The sequence below is a fragment of the Oncorhynchus kisutch genome, linkage group LG7, assembly GCF_002021735.2.
Source record: "Oncorhynchus kisutch isolate 150728-3 linkage group LG7, Okis_V2, whole genome shotgun sequence".
Taxonomy (NCBI): domain Eukaryota; kingdom Metazoa; phylum Chordata; class Actinopteri; order Salmoniformes; family Salmonidae; genus Oncorhynchus; species Oncorhynchus kisutch.
This window is the reverse complement of record NC_034180.2, coordinates 29,971,608-29,988,032: the sequence shown is the minus strand read 5'-3', so window position 1 is coordinate 29,988,032 and position 16,425 is coordinate 29,971,608. Positions and strand designations below refer to the sequence as shown.

General features: G+C 43.8%; 1 protein-coding gene across 18 annotated transcripts in view; it reads right to left on the bottom strand.

Annotated features, from left to right (window-relative positions):
* LOC109894433 (kinesin light chain 1) overlaps window positions 1-16,071 on the bottom strand; it is a 40,755-nt gene extending 24,684 nt beyond the window's left edge. For 5 of the 18 annotated variants that reach the window (XR_004210606.1, XR_002255868.2, XR_004210607.1 and 2 more), the window contains exon 1: window positions 15,447-16,065. The gene's annotated coding sequence lies outside the window, so the exon portion shown is untranslated. Of the gene's footprint in view, window positions 1-14,652; window positions 14,754-15,446 lie in introns of those variants that run through there. The other 13 variants (XR_004210608.1, XR_004210609.1, XR_004210610.1 and 10 more) reach the window with 9 other exon arrangements.
* Window positions 16,072-16,425: the final 354 nt, after the last annotated feature.

Sequence of the window (16,425 nt, the reverse complement as noted above, 5' to 3'; positions counted from 1 at the left end):
CCTATTCTATGGATTTCACATGACTGGGTAGGGGTGCAGCCATGGGTGGGTGGGCCTGGGAGGACATTAGCACACCCACTTGGCAGCCAGGCCAACCAAATCAAATCAAATTTTATTTGTCACATACACATGGTTAGCAGATGTTAATGCGAGTGTAGCGAAATGCTTGTGCTTCTAGTTCCGACAATGCAGTAATAACGAACGAGTAATCTAACTAACAATTCCAAAAAAACTACTGTCTTATACACAGTGTAAGGGGATAAAGAATATGTACATAAGGATATATGAATGAGTGATGGTACAGAGCAGCATAGGCAAGATACAGTAGATGATATCGAGTACAGTATATACATATGAGATGAGTATGTAAACAAAGTGGCATAGTTAAAGTGGCTAGTGATACATGTATTACATAAGGATGCAGTCGATGATATAGAGTACAGTATATACGTATGCATATGAGATGAATAATGTAGGGTAAGTAGCATTATATAAGGTAGCATTGTTTAAAGTGGCTAGTGATATATTTACATCATTTCCCATCAATTCCCATTATTAAAGTGGCTGGAGTTGAGTCAGTGTCATTGACAGTGTGTTGGCAGCAGCCACTCAATGTTAGTGGTGGCTGTTTAACAGTCTGATGGCCTTGAGATAGAAGCTGTTTTTCAGTCTCTCGGTCCCAGCTTTGATGCACCTGTACTGACCTCGCCTTCTGGATGATAGCGGGGTGAACAGGCAGTGGCTCGGGTGGTTGATGTCCTTGATGATCTTTATGGCCTTCCTGTAGCATCGGGTGGTGTAGGTGTCCTGGAGGGCAGGTAGTTTGCCCCCGGTGATGCGTTGTGCAGACCTCACTACCCTCTGGAGAGCCTTACGGTTGAGGGCGGTGCAGTTGCCATACCAGGCGGTGATACAGCCCGCCAGGATGCTCTCGATTGTGCATCTGTAGAAGTTTGTGAGTGCTTTTGGTGACAAGCCGAATTTCTTCAGCCTCCTGAGGTTGAAGAGGCGCTGCTGCGCCTTCTTCACGATGCTGTCTGTGTGAGTGGACCAATTCAGTTTGTCTGTGATGTGTATGCCGAGGAACTTAAAACTTGCTACCCTCTCCACTACTGTTCCATCGATGTGGATAGGGGGGTGTTCCCTCTGCTGTTTCCTGAAGTCCACAATCATCTCCTTAGTTTTGTTGACGTTGAGTGTGAGGTTATTTTCCTGACACCACACTCCGAGGGCCCTCACCTCCTCCCTGTAGGCCGTCTCGTCGTTGTTGGTAATCAAGCCTACCACTGTTGTGTCGTCCGCAAACTTGATGATTGAGTTGGAGGCGTGCGTGGCCACGCAGTCGTGGGTGAACAGGGAGTACAGGAGAGGGCTCAGAACGCAACCTTGTGGGGCCCCAGTGTTGAGGATCAGCGGGGAGGAGATGTTGTTGCCTACCCTCACCACCTGGGGGCGGCCCGTCAGGAAGTCCAGTACCCAGTTGCACAGGGCGGGGTCGAGACCCAGGGTCTCGAGCTTGATGACGAGCTTGGAGGGTACTATGGTGTTGCATGCCGAGCTGTAGTCGATGAACAGCATTCTCACATAGGTATTCCTCTTGTCCAGATGGGTTAGGGCAGTGTGCAGTGTGGTTGAGATTGCATCGTCTGTGGACCTATTTGGGTGGTAAGCAAATTGGAGTGAGTCTAGGGTGTCAGGTAGGGTGGAGGTGATATGGTCCTTGACTAGTCTCTCAAAGCACTTCATGATGACGGATGTGAGTGCTACGGGGCGGTAGTCGTTTAGCTCAGTTACCTTAGCTTTCTTGGGAACAGGAACAATGGTGGCCCTCTTGAAGCATGTGGGAACAGCAGACTGGTATAGGGATTGATTGAATATGTCCGTAAACACACCGGCCAGCTGGTCTGCGCATGCTCTGAGGGCCCGGCTGGGGATGCCGTCTGGGCCTGCAGCCTTGCGAGGGTTAACACGTTTAAATGTCTTACTCACCTCGGCTGCAGTGAAGGAGAGACCGCATGTTTTCGTTGCAGGCCGTGTCAGTGGCACTGTATTGTCCTCAAAGCGGGCAAAAAAGTTATTTAGTCTGCCTGGGAGCAAGACATCCTGGTCCGTGACTGGGCTGGATTTCTTCCTGTAGTCCGTGATTGACTGTAGACCCTGCCACATGCCTCTTGTGTCTGAGCCGTTGAATTGAGATTCTACTTTGTCTCTGTACTGGCGCTTAGCTTGTTTGATAGCCTTGCGGAGGGAATAGCTGCACTGTTTGTATTCGGTCATGTTACCAGACACCTTGCCCTGATTAAAAGCAGTGGTTCGCGCTTTCAGTTTCACACGAATGCTGCCATCAATCCACGGTTTCTGGTTAGGGAATGTTTTAATCGTTGCTATGGGAACGACATCTTCAACGCACGTTCTAATGAACTCGCTCACCGAATCAGCGTATTCGTCAATATTGTTATCTGACGCAATACGAAACATCTCCCAGTCCACGTGATGGAAGCAGTCTTGGAGTGTGGAGTCAGCTTGGTCGGACCAGCGTTGGACAGACCTCAGCGTGGGAGCCTCTTGCTTTAGTTTCTGTCTGTAGGCAGGGATCAACAAAATGGAGTCGTGGTCAGCTTTTCCGAAAGGGGGGCGGGGCAGGGCCTTATATGCGTCGCGGAAGTTAGAGTAACAATGATCCAAGGTCTTTCCACCCCTGGTTGCGCAATCGATATGCTGACCAACCAACTGGGGAGCCAGGCCCAGTCAACCAGAATGAGTTTTAACCCACAAAAATGGCTTTATTACAGACAGAAATACTCCTCAGCAACCACTCCCCACCCCCCCTCAGACGATCCCACAGGTGAAGAAGCTGGGTGTGGAGGCCCTGGGCTGGTGTGGTTACATGTGGTCTGTGGTTGTGATGCAGGTTGGACTTACTGCCAAATTCTTGAAAAGCAACGATAGAGAAATTAACATTAAATTCCCTGACAACAGCTCTGGTGGACATTCCTGCAGTCAGCATGCTAATTGCACACAGCGCTCCCTCAAAACTTGAGACATATGTGGCATTGTGTTTTGTGATAGAACTGCACATTTTAAAGTATCCTTTTGTCCCCAGCACAAGGTGCACCTGTTTATATTTTTGTTTAGTGTATTTTCATCATGAGCAAAATCTATTGCTTTCCTACTGAAAGTTGCAAAGAAATTGTGATCCATTTAATAAAACACAAGAGACCAGCTAAATTAATAAAAGTATCAGGACCAACAGCATCTAGTGGACAAAACTTGATACATTCACATTCATTTATGGTAAATAATGCAAGCGACTTAAATAGTAATTTTTCTGAACGGGAGGGAAAAAACCCACCAGATTCACAGGGAATACATTAAAAGGATGAAGAAGCAATACTCCAAGCAGCAGCTCCATACTACTTGTCAAACAGAGAACTGATGGTGTATACTGGTTGATGGGGTGGGATTGGCAGGGGGTGTGGGTGGTCCGTGGGAGGTTTTTGACCATTTTATTCTTCATGTCTTACTCATTGTTAGGTTAGAATTGTGGTCCAAATCGAATGTTAGGTCATATATTTATTTAAGATATGAATCATGTAAATTAAAATGGCCAATTTGGGTACAATTAATTAGCTTAATTTCTCAGAGATCAAATTATATTTCAACAAAATGTTTCAGGAACGCTGATATTATCCGTCTCTAACTACATAAACGATTTCAGAACAATCTGAGATGGTACGTGTCAAAATCCTCTTTCTTGTGTTTTTTGAGGTGGAATGACTCATCTTAGTAATGGTCCTCCTCATCACCAAATGGATTGACCTGGGGTCCTCTTCATTTTAGCCAATAACTATGGTACTAAAATGAATAAGAAACACTATGGCACGTTTATATAAGGCGCTATTCACTGATAGAAACTGCCAACAACCATGGTAAATTAAAATACACCCCTGGAGTCGTAAAACACACATGAAACTAACAAACACCATCTCTCTGTATCAAACTTCCAAGTAGAAATCATTGCTGCGCAGTCTGCATTTGTCATGCTGCGGGCAGTCAGACACACAACTTTGGGATAAAAAACGTTTTATTTGGAAACGGTCGTCTTTCCGCGTTAGCCTTCCTATTGTATTAAAAACACCCCTGTCGCTTTATTCCCACACTCAGCATTCGCCGCTTCAAGTTCATGCGCCAACCTCTTATACAGTATGTGGTCTCACTGAAACTGGAAGCATAGAAATAGCGCACATAGAACACATCTAGCGCTTCTTAGACTTGCTTTCAATGAGAATGACAGATTTATAACTCATATTTCTATAGGTATTTGGTCAGTTCGACCAAAAATATTACATTATTGCAGCTTTAAATTTCACGCTATAGTTTACTACAGTGTCTTTAAATAAATATTGATAATGGAAAGAAGTGGAGGGCGCTCAACCAACATAAGCCGAAGTGCAATCAAAAATATATAATTGAAAAGGCGCAACACACACATACCATGTTGAGCGAGCGTTGCCCTTTTCAATAAATGTTGATTACCCATTTACTTGTCTCTGCCTGCAAATCATCGCACTCCTAAAAAGATAGGCTATAGCCTATCTCTCCTCTCCTAGTTGGGCGTGCGAGATCAGGTGCGCAAGTGTTCTCAATTAAATAGAGTAGGCCGATGCATGTACGGAGAGGCACGGGGCAGTTATCTTTCCAAGGAAATTAACTTCCTAAATTAGAGCCTGGTTAAGGATCAGGTTTTAGGGATCAGGCAAAAGTAGTGATTACCGATATTGCATTTCGCGACACTTGCAATAACATCTGCTAAATATGTGTATGTGACCAATACAATTTGATTTATATCTGCCAATATATACTTTTTTTAAGAGGTGGAATGAAAAATACATAAAAAAATATTTGACAAATTGTTCTCCAATGGATTAACAGACACACTAAATTATGATTTCTTAACTAAATATAAAAAGCACACTACTGGTCAAAAGTTTTGGAACACCTACTCATTCAAGGGTTTTTCTTTATTTTTACTCTTTTCTACATTGTAGAATAATAGTGAAGACATCAAAACTATTAAATAACACACATGGATTCATGTAGTAATATTAAATAACACACATGGAATCGTGTAGTAACCAAAAACCAAGCGTTCAACAAATCAAAATATATTTTATATTTGAGATTCTTCAGATAGCCACCCTTTACACACGCTTGGCATTCTCTCAACCAGCTTCATAAGGTAGTCACCTGGAATGCATTTCAATTAACAGGTGTGCCAAGTTAAAAGTTCATTTGTGGAATTTCTCTCCTTCTTAATGGGTTTGAGCCAATCAGTTGTGTTGTGACAAGGTAGGGGTGGTATACAGAAGATAGCCCTATTTGGTAAAAGACCAAGTTCATATTATGGCAAGAAAAGCTCAAAAAGGCAAAGAGAAACGACAGTCCACCATTACTTTAAAGACATGAAGGTCAGTCAATACAGAATATTTCAAAAACGTTGAACGTTTCTTCAAGTGCAGTCGCAAAAACCATCAAGCACTATGATGAAACTGGCTCTCATGGGGACCACCACAGGAAAGGAAGACCCAGAGTTACCTCTGCTGCAGAAGATAAGTTCTTGGAGTTAGCAGCCTCAGAAATTGCAGCCCAAATAAATGTTTCATGGAGATCAAGTAACAGACACATCTCAATATCAACTGTTCAGAGGAGACTGTGAATCAGGCCTTCATGGTCGAAATGCTGCAAATAAACCACTACTAAAAGGACACCAATAATAAGAAGAGACTTGCTTAGGCCAAGAAACATGAGCAATGGACATTAGACTAGTGGAAATTTGTCCTTTGGTCTGGAGTCCAAATTTGAGCTTTTTGGTTCCAAAAGCTGTGTCTTTGTGAAACGCGGTGTGGGTGAATGGATCATCTCCGCATGTGTATTTCCCACCGTAAAGCATGGAGGAAGAGGTGTTATGGTGTGGGGGTGCTTTGCTGGTAACACTGTCTGTGATTTATTTAGAATTCAAGGCACACTTAACCAGCATGGCTACCACAGCATTCTGCAGCGATACGCCATCCCATCTGGTTTGGGCTTGGTGGGACTATCCTTTGTTTTTCAACAGGACAATGACCCAACACACCTCCAGGCTGTGTAAGGGATATTTTACCAAGAAGGGGAGTGTTGGAGTGCTGCATCAGATGACCTGGCCTCCATAATCCCCTGACCTCAACCAAATTGGTTTGGGATGAGTCGGAACGCAGAGTGAAGGAAAAGCAGCCAACAAGTGCTCAACATGTGGGAACTCCTTCAAGACTGTAGGAAAAGCATTCCAGGTGAAGCTGGTTGAGACAATGCCAAGAGTTTTAGTTACTACATGATTCCAAATGTGTTATTTCATAGTTTTGATGTCTTCACTATTATTCTACAATGTAGAAAATTGTAAAAATAAAGAAAAATCCTTGAATGAGTAGGTGTTCTAAAACTTTTGACCGGTACTATACATTACGAACATTTTATTTATGGTCTACAGGATATCCATCAAAAAGCAACTACACTACATGACAAACAGAATGTGGACACGTGCTCGTCGAACATCTCATTCCAAAATCAAGGGCTCCCTTTGCTGCTATAAGATCCTCCTCTCTTCTGGGAAGGCTTTCCACTAGATGTTGGAACCTTGCTGCAGGAACTTGCTTCCATTCAGCCACAAGAGCATTAATGAGGTAAGGCACTGATGTTGGGCGATTAGTCCTGTCTGGCAGTCGGCATCCCAAATAATCCCAAAAGTGTTTGATGGTGTGGAGGTCACGGCTCTGTGTAGGCTAGTCAAGTTCTTCCACATCAATCTCAACAAACCATTTCTGTATGGATCTCACTTTGTGCACAGGGGCATTGTCATGCTGAAAATGGAAAGGGCCTTCCCCAAACTGTTGCCACAAAGTTAGAAGTACAGAATCACCTAGGATGTCATTGTATGCTGTAGCGTTAAGATTTCCCTTCACTGGAACACAGGGAGTTGCCCGAACCATGAAAAACAGCCCCAGACCATTATTCTTCGTTCACCTAACTTTACAGTTGGCTTCATGCATTCGGGCAGGTAGCGTTCTCCTGACATCCTCCAAACCCAGATATATCTAGATGGTGAAGCACTCCTGAGAACGCGTTTCCACTGCTCCAGAGTCCAATGGCGGCGAGCTTTACACCACTCCAGCCAACGCTTGGCATTGCGCATGATGATCTTAGGCTTGTGTGCGGCTGCTTGGCCATGGAAACCCTTTTCATTGAAGCTCGCCTGGAGGGTTGTTAACACAGTGTCCAAAGAAGGGCCAGAAGTATAGAAAAGGGTGTCGTCTGCGTAGAGGTGGATCAGAGACTCACCAGCAGCAAGAGCGACATCATTGATGTATACAGAGAAGAGAGTCGGTCCAAGAATTGAACCCTGTGGCACCCCCATAGAGACTGCCAGAGGCCCGGACAACAGACCCTCCAATTTGACACACTGAACTCTATCAGAGAAGTAGTTGGTGAGCCAGGCGAGGCATTTGAGAAACCAAGGCCGTCGAGTCTGCCGATGAGGATGTGGTGATTGACAGAGTCGAAAGCCTTGGCCAGGTCAATGAATATGGCTGCACAGTATTGTTTCTAATCGATGACGGTTAAGATATTGTTTAGGACCTTGAGCGTGGCTGAGGTGCACCCATGAGCAGCTCTGAAACCAGATTGCATAGCAGAGAAGGTATGGTGGGATTCGAAATGATCGGTAATCTGTTTGTTGACTTGGCTTTCGAAGACCATAGAAAGGCAGGGTAGGATAGATATAAGTCTGTAGCAGTTTGGGTCAAGAGTGTGTCCCCCTTTGAAGAGGGGGATGACCGTAGCTGCTTTCCAATCTTTGGGAATCTCAGACGACACGAAAGAGAGGTTGAACAGGCTAGTAATTGGGGTGGCAACAATTTCAGGCAGATAATTTTAGAAAGAAAGGGCCCAGATTGTCTAGCCCGGTTGATTTGTAGGGGTCCAGATTTTGCAGCTCTTTCAGAACATCAGCTGACTGGATTTGGGAGAAGGAGAAATGGGGAGGGCTTGTGCGAGTTGCTGTGGGGGGTGCAGTGCTGTTGACCGGGGGTAGGGGTAGCCAGGTGGAAAGCATGGCCAGCCGTAGAAAAATGCTTATTGAAATTCTCAATTATAGTGGATTTATCGGTGGTGACAGTGTTTCCTATCTTCAGTGCAGTGGGCAGCTGGGAGGAGGTGTTCTTATTCTCCATGGACTTTACATTGTCCCAGAACTTTTTTGAGTTTGTGTTGCAGGAAGCAAATTTCTGCTTGAAGAAGCTAGCCTTGGCTTTTCTAACTGCCTGTGTATATTGGTTTCTAGCTTCCCTGAAAAGTTGCATATCACGGGGGCTGTTCGATGCTAATGCAGAACACCATAGGATGTTTTTGTGTTGGTTAAGGGCAGTCAGGTCTGGAGAGAACCAAGGGCTATATCTGTTCCTGGTTCTAAATGTATTGAATGGGGCATACTTATTTAAGATGGTGAGGAAGGCATTTAAAAAAAATAACCAGGCATCCTCTACTGATGAGATCAATATCCTGCCAGGATACACCGGCCAGGTCGATTAGAAAGGCCTGCTCGCTAAAGTGTTTCAGGGAGCGTTTGACAGTGAGTGGAGGTCGTTTGACCGCTGACCCATTACGGATGCAGGCAATGAGGCAGTGATCGCTGAGATCTTGGTTGAAAACAGCAGAGGTGTATTTAGAGGGCAAGTTGGTTAGGATGATATCTATGAGGGTGCCCGTGTTTACGGCTTTGGGGTGGTACCTGGTAGGTTCATTGATAATTTGTGTGAGATTGAGGGCATCAATCTTAGATTGTACGATGGCTGGGGTGTTAAGCATGTTCCAGTATAGGTCGTCTAGCAGCACGAGCTCTGAAGATAGATGGGGGGGCAATCAGTTCACATATGGTGCCCAGAGCACAGCTGGGGGCAGAGGGTGGTCTATAGCAGGCGGCAACAGTGAGAGACTTGTTTTTATAGCGGTGGAATTTTAAAAGTAGAAGTTCAAATTGTTTGGGTACAGACCTGAATAGTAGGACAGAACTCTGCAGGCTATCTTTGCAGTAGATTGCAACACCACCCCCTTTGGCCGTTCTATCTTGTCTGAAAATTTTGTAGTTGGGGATGAACATTTCAGAATTTTTGGTGGTCTTCCTAAGCCAGGATTCAGACATGCCTAGAACATCCGGGTTGGCAGAGTGTGCTAAAGCAGTGAATAAAACAAACTTAGGTAGGAGGCTTCTAATGTTAACATGCATGAAACCAAGACTATTATGGTTACAGAAGTCATCAAAAGAGAGACCCTAAGGAATAGGAGTTGAGCTAGGCGCTGCAGGGCCTGGATTCACATCTACCTCACCAAAGGAACAGAGGAGGAGTAGGATAAGGGTACGGCTAATAGCTATGAGAATTGGTCATCTAGAACGTCTGGAACAGAGAGTAAAAGGAGGTTTCTGGGGGCGATAAAATAGCTTCAATGTATACAGACAAAGGTATGGTAGGATGTGAATACATTTGAGGTAAACCTAGGTATTGAGTGATGATGAGAGATATTGTCTCTAGAAACATCATTGAAACCAGGTGATGTCATCGCATGTGTGGGTGGCAGAACTGAAAGGTTGGATAAGGTATAGTGAGCAGGGCTAGAAGCTCTACAGTGAAATAGGCCAATAAACACTAACCAGAACAGCAATGGACAAGGCATACTGACATTAAGGAGAGGCATGTTTAGTCGAGTGATCATAAGGGTCCAGTGAGTAGTGAGGTTGGTTGGGGTCGCGCAATTCAGACAGCCAGCCGGGCCATCGGTAGCAAGCTAGCATAGGGTGGAGGTCTGTTTTTAGCCACCTCGTGCGTTTCCTTCGGTAGATTAGTGGGGTTCTGTGTGGTAGAGGGGATCAATCCAATTGGCAAAATAGATATAGTTATAACGACCCAAGAAAAATTGTCTGAATAGACCTATTCAGATAGCAGCCGATAAGACAGCTAACGATTAGCGGGCCGCAGATGGGCGTTCAGGTAACGTCGCGACCGAGGGGCCAGTTGGATAACTCCCTCGGGCAGATAACGTCGGTAGTCCAGTCATGAAGGCCCGGTAGGCGCCGCATCGGCAGTAAAACGGGTCCGGATAGGTGATTGTAGCCCAGGAGTGGCTGATGGAACTCTTCAACTGGCTAGCTCCGGAATAATTTATGTTTGCTCCAGGATCGACGTAAGCCAATAATCACATGGATAGCAGCTAGCTAGCTGCGAGATCCAGGTGTAAATGTCCAGAGCTTGTGGTTGAAATCCGGGGATATGGAGAGAAAAATACGTCCGGTATATTCTGGTCTGAGTCGCGTTGTACAAAACTGGCGATAGATTTTCGAGCTAAAGGATAGCCGATGACCACAAACCGTGGTTAGCTGAATACTAACGTTAGCCACTAAACTGGCTAGCTTCTGGCTAGCTTCTGGCAAGCTTCTGGCTAGCTTCTGGTTAGCTTCTGGCAAGCTTCTGGCTAGCTTCTGGTTAGCTTCTGGCTAGCTTCTGGTTAGTTTCTATTGTGGATTTCAGATTTGAGGTAAATAAATACTTTTTTTAATTTATTGGTGAGGCGGGTTGCAGGAGAGTATTTTGAAGTTGAGTTTTTGGAAAATAAAATATATAAAAGATAGGTGTAAATATAGGCGAAGAAAGGTGTAAATAAAGGTGTAAATATATATGCGGGACACGACAAGACGAGGACAAAGGACGTCTAACTGCTATGCCATCTTGGGAAACAGTGAGCTTCTGTGAGCTTGTGTGGCCTACCACTTTGCGGCTGAGCCGTTGTTGCTCCTAGACGTTCCCACTTCATAATAACAGCACTTACAGTTGACCAGGGCAGCTCTAGCAGGGCAGAAATTTGACGAACTGACTTGTTGGAAAGGTGGCATCCTATGATGGTCCCGTGTTGAATGTCACTGAGCTCTTCAGTAAGGCCATTCTTCAGCCAATGTTTGTCTATGGAGATTGCATGGCAGTGCATAAAATTGTATACACCTGTCAGCAATGGGTGTGGCTGAAATAGCAGTGGTGTCGACATACTTTTGTATATATAGTGTACAGTGGAAAGAAAAAGTATGTGAACCCTTTGGAAATACCTGAATTTCTGCATAAATTGGTCATAAAATTTGATCTGATCTTCATCTTATCTCCAATTGCCAAAATTATTATAGCCTAATTAGCATACAACTGTCTATACATAAATCAATAAAAATAATTCACAATAGGCTACTAAAGCATGATTTGGACACAGCGGATCATTAGCTTCCTCTAAGGTGTGGATTGTTTTTAATTGCATCGCCTACAGTTGGATGGAAAGGCAGCACGCACAATTTGGGAAGCGTGCATGGCAAATACCAAATAGATGACTGTAGAGTAGCGACTTTCAGTGAAAAGTAGGCATATGGCATTATTTAAAAATTCAATCATAGGAAAACATAGTTTGGAAAACAAATGGCTATTGCTGTAAAGTGAAGTCAATGAAAATACTAATCTGTATTTTAGTTAGCAAAATGCTGAACTTAATTGAGCGAAAAACATCTTATTGGCACCAACAGAGAGCATCGGCCATATCCCCGGTGAGTGCTCACTGCGCATATTCACTATTTAGGCTATCATTGATGGGTCAGTGCCACTTAAAAGTTTGTTTTTGGATAATATTTTCCTCCTCCAGTTTAGATGGATGTAATATTATATTTGTGTCTCCCCTTATCGTAGTCTTATCATGGTTAACATCGTTTTTATTGATCTGTTTGTCAGTGTCAGCGGAGCAGGCTACTCTGTAATTTGTCATATTAAAAAGGATTATGACTGGAGAGATGAGCAGAAAGTGAAGTAGAATTGCATGAAATGTGTTTCTCCCATGCAAAGAAAACATATCTGATATAGCTCAGGCCTCTACGCAATACGCGCTCAGCCATGCATTGAACAGTCATTTTTGCGAAACAGTGATTGAATTATATTATTAGTCTAAGTTATGACTATACAATCTACTCATTACAATACGACTATTGTCGTATAAAAGTCTACAAATGCAATGATGCATGTAATTCTTTATTATAAAGGTGAATTTATGGTGAAAATGTGCTTCGCCAAACTTGAAACTGACGCGCCGCCTATGCATACTGTCCGTTACTCGTCTTGTTGGCTGAGGAAAAGTAAAATCGACAGTTATACTAACATCTTCAAAGTGCGCGGTAAGGACACACGTCATTGCATCCTCGATTTGCATGTTCTGTTAAGATTACAGGCAAATCCTTGCAGCACTGGTTTTAGTCACACATTTCAATTTAGCTAGCTAGGTAATGTTAACTACTTATGTAATCATTAATGCAAGCACAAGGCCTGAATGATCGATCTGTGCCAACTTTCTTGCTTTTTGCAGATTGCATATTTTAGAAAACTAAATAAGCCCACTAGCTAACATAATAGGCTCAGACAGTAACTGTTCTTTATCACTTTGGCGCCAGTCCACTGTCAGCACATAAGTAGCACAGACTGCTTGCTTGCTAGCTAGCTAACGTTAAGTAAATGAGAATGTCATGAGGGCAGAGTTGCTTGCTTGGTGAAGTGTACTTTTGATTATTTACTTATTTGAATAGGCTGGCTGTGGCAAACCAGTCACAGTCAAACCACCATGACCACTCTCTCACGTTGTGACATAGGGCTTAATAATTATGTTCAATGAACAGCTCGTAGAGCGCCCTCTTCAGGCAACCATTGAACTTGTTTTTTTAATGGCTGCAAATGAGCAGATGGATTTGTTTATTCTATGTATATGTAACGGATGTGAAACGCTAGCTTAGTTAGCGGTGGTGCGCGCTAAATAGTGTTTCCATCGGTAACGTCACTTGCTCTGAGACCTTGAAGTAGTGGTTCCCCTTGCTCTGCAAGGGCCGCGGCTTTTGTGGAGCGATGGGTAACGATGCTTCTTGGGTGACTGTTGTTGATGTGTGCAGAGGGTCCCTGGTTCGAGCCCGGGTATGGGCGAGGGGACGGTTTAAAAGTTATACTGTTACATATATAATACTGCGACAAATATTTATGTGAATGGCTAATAGCGGCCGATAATATCGGTCAACCGATTTATAGGCTCTATCCTAAATATGATTAGGCTATAGTTTACTACATTGCATAGAAATAAATATTTATCACCCATATTTGTCTCCATCTGAAAATCGGCCAGCTCCTAAGAGGGATGGGTTCCGGACCAGTTCTTGTGGGAGCAGGAGGGAGTGGGCTGGTGCGGTATGAAATGCTGCTGGTGCGGGAGGGAGCTGAATTAAGAAATCAGTCCCATGCAGATCTCTATTTACATGGTCTAGTTTTTGTTACTTTCTTCTTATGAAACCCAGAACAAAAAGCACCGTAGGGAAGGAGAGGGAAGTATTTTGATGTTATCGTTTGAAATGTAAATATCTGGCTTGAAGCGTAGCCCGGGGGTGCTCTCAAAGGGATATTAAACTCATTCAAGCACTTCCCTGGAGCACTTCCATGGAGTCAGGTTTGTGCTGTTATGGAGATTCAGAGAAGCGGTGGGATCCTCAACCAATTCCCTGCCCAATACTGCAGAACAATCTGTTGAATGGATTTAAGGAATGAATGAATACAGTAGCCTATGTCTAGAATGCAAATAGACCACAGGTGACCAACATAAATTTTCGTCATACTAATTGGGTATCAAAGCTGCTGCTGTATGAGCCAAAGTGAGAGAGCTGCCCGGAAGGCACCTCCAGACCTGTCTGCATGAAATCACCGACAGTTACCACCACCATCATCTCAGAGTTTCTCAGTCTTAAGGTTTTAAATGTAAAAACATTTTTTGCTTTAGGATGTCAACATTTTCCTTGCAGCAAGTTAGGTGACAGTTAAGATTATGCACACACACCCTTACTCATTACCCAATAGGCACAGAAAGAAAAAAAATCTGCAGAAAAGAGGAACTAACCAGTGCTTGTACAGACATTCTTGCATGAAGATGTAGATATTGTAAGACTACTCAGAGGGTTAGTCAGCGATGTGAAAGCTGATAATCATCAACTATGACTCAGGAGCGAGGTTGCTGGGAGAAACTTCTCCACCCAACCAGACACCACACAGAAACAGAGAGAGTCACGTCTCACGCACAACACAGCATCCACATTTTAACGTTATAGATGGCAGCTTCCTCTGGGTCTGCAGCATGTGTGTGTGTACGCCCACCAGCCAGAAACATATTCACCTCAAACCAGAAATAACCACAGAGTGAAGTCTGAACCACCAACCAGGGGAAAGGGAGCAGAGACCTGACTGTTGGCATGCCTCCCCTACTGAAGAGCAGCCTAGTATAATTAACATTCACTGCCACATTTCAGCAGGGCCCGACTTTCAAACCCCCAGCTGTCAGCCCAAATACACTGGTCTCAGTATCCCTGGCCAACACAGCGTCTGCATCCTCCTTTATGAGTAACTTCACCAAGGAGTGGAGCCGAGACCAGGCATTGTTGACTCTAGCTCCGACTACATCGACTCACCTAAGGTCAATATTTTTAAAAGAAATAATAACAATAATAATATATAAGGAAACGCCCACCTTGTACCTATGCTTGTCCTCTGTAGTTGTGTGAAACTTCTTTTACAATGAAGTGGAGTTTAGTACGATACCTCCTCATCAACATAGGCACGCTTTCAGAGGGCACAAGAGTCCTCCAAGCGATAGAACATTGGGATGGCAGGTAGCCTAGTTTAAAAGGTTGCTAGATCGAATCGCCGAGCTGACAAAGTAAAAAATCTGTCGTTCTGCAGCCTGAATAAGGCAGTTAACCCACTGTTCCTAGGCCGTCATTGTAAATAAGAACTTGTTCTTAACTGACTTTCCTGGTTAAATAAATTGAGAATTTCAGTGAAAACCATCAACACTAGGCTAGAGGCAAGCAGGCATCGAAATAAAAGTAGCTCTGGGTGAGAACACAAACATGTATGGATATTTGGCCAACTGAACTGGTGTTTTCAGTAAGGTCCCCTCCTCAGTTTTCTAGTTAACAATTATATGAAAAGATGAACCTGTAGAACCAGTTCAGTGTCCTCAAACGTACCTAGCCGCAGTTCAGCCTAGTGCGTGGTTATTACTGGTTAATAACGTTATAGCAGCTAACGTTAGCTAGCTAGCATAACAAGCTTCCTCAATTGTCCTAGCAACCTAATCTCATGAGAAGTCAATAGCAAGTGTCAACAAGAAAACATGTGTCAGATGAATTACAAAAATTGACTTGTGTGAATTTAACAGAAAAATATTGTTTTAGACGCAATCTCGGCATCAGTCCGTAGCTAGCTAACGTTAATTAGCTGCCAGTGACAGACTCCCAGTCGCAGGTAGTCAAATCTTACCGTTCTGTTGGACATCCGTTGCCCAACACAGTACAGTGAGGAGTTAGTCCGACTTCAATGCAGTTTCCGATTGAAAACACTTTAATGTTGTATATATTCTGAATGAACAAGTTAATTTTTTTGTTAGATCGACTTTGCGAGAACAGAAACGAAGCTCACTGTCTTGTCTCTTGCGCTGTTCTTCCTGACTGACCACAGGTAGCTGTCACGGCTTTATTGCTTATCGCTGCATCATCGGTGACTAGCTAGCTACATGTACGGGAAGTGATATCTGAACCAAAAAATTATTACATGATCTTTCATGTTAAATATACGTTTCATTTAACTAGGTCTTATATCTCTAGAAACACATTTGTTGGCTACTGAACTGCTGGGCGAAAATGGCGTTACCATAGTTTCTAAACTCAGAGGCGCAACATCGCGAGACTTTGGGAACGCTTGCGAAACAGACCAAACAGCCCAGGCCGGGGTTCGATAAGTCAATAAGAGAAGTGAGAAAAAAAATCTTCCTTAGTTGTTAATCTTCTAAAAATATAAAAGGCACAACCTAAATTCGAGCCAATGTATTACGTAGTTAAACATTATATTACTCCAACCTCGTGAAAGTGATAAACTGACAGGTTCTCCTTTTCGTCAAAACAGCTTTATATTGAAGGAGTGCCTTTGATTTAACGGCCAACACATGCGCAGATCGACGCTAGACGACAGTAGACCCGGTGACGTGTCTACGCATGAGTTTAGCTAGCCAACGTCGCCTACAAGCGTGAACGGGGATTTCTTTTGGAGAAGCAGTTTTAGCCTATCTTCACACTGTACTGTCTTTAGCGTCACAGTCCTCGCGCCCCAACTCCCCTTCATGGATCATGTCGTCATCCAGTTCAGATTAAACTGGCAGTGACACTGACATTTATTGTTATAGCAAACTCAAGAGATTTTAGATGGTTTCTATACCGTCGCTGGCTAGCATCACCGATTATAT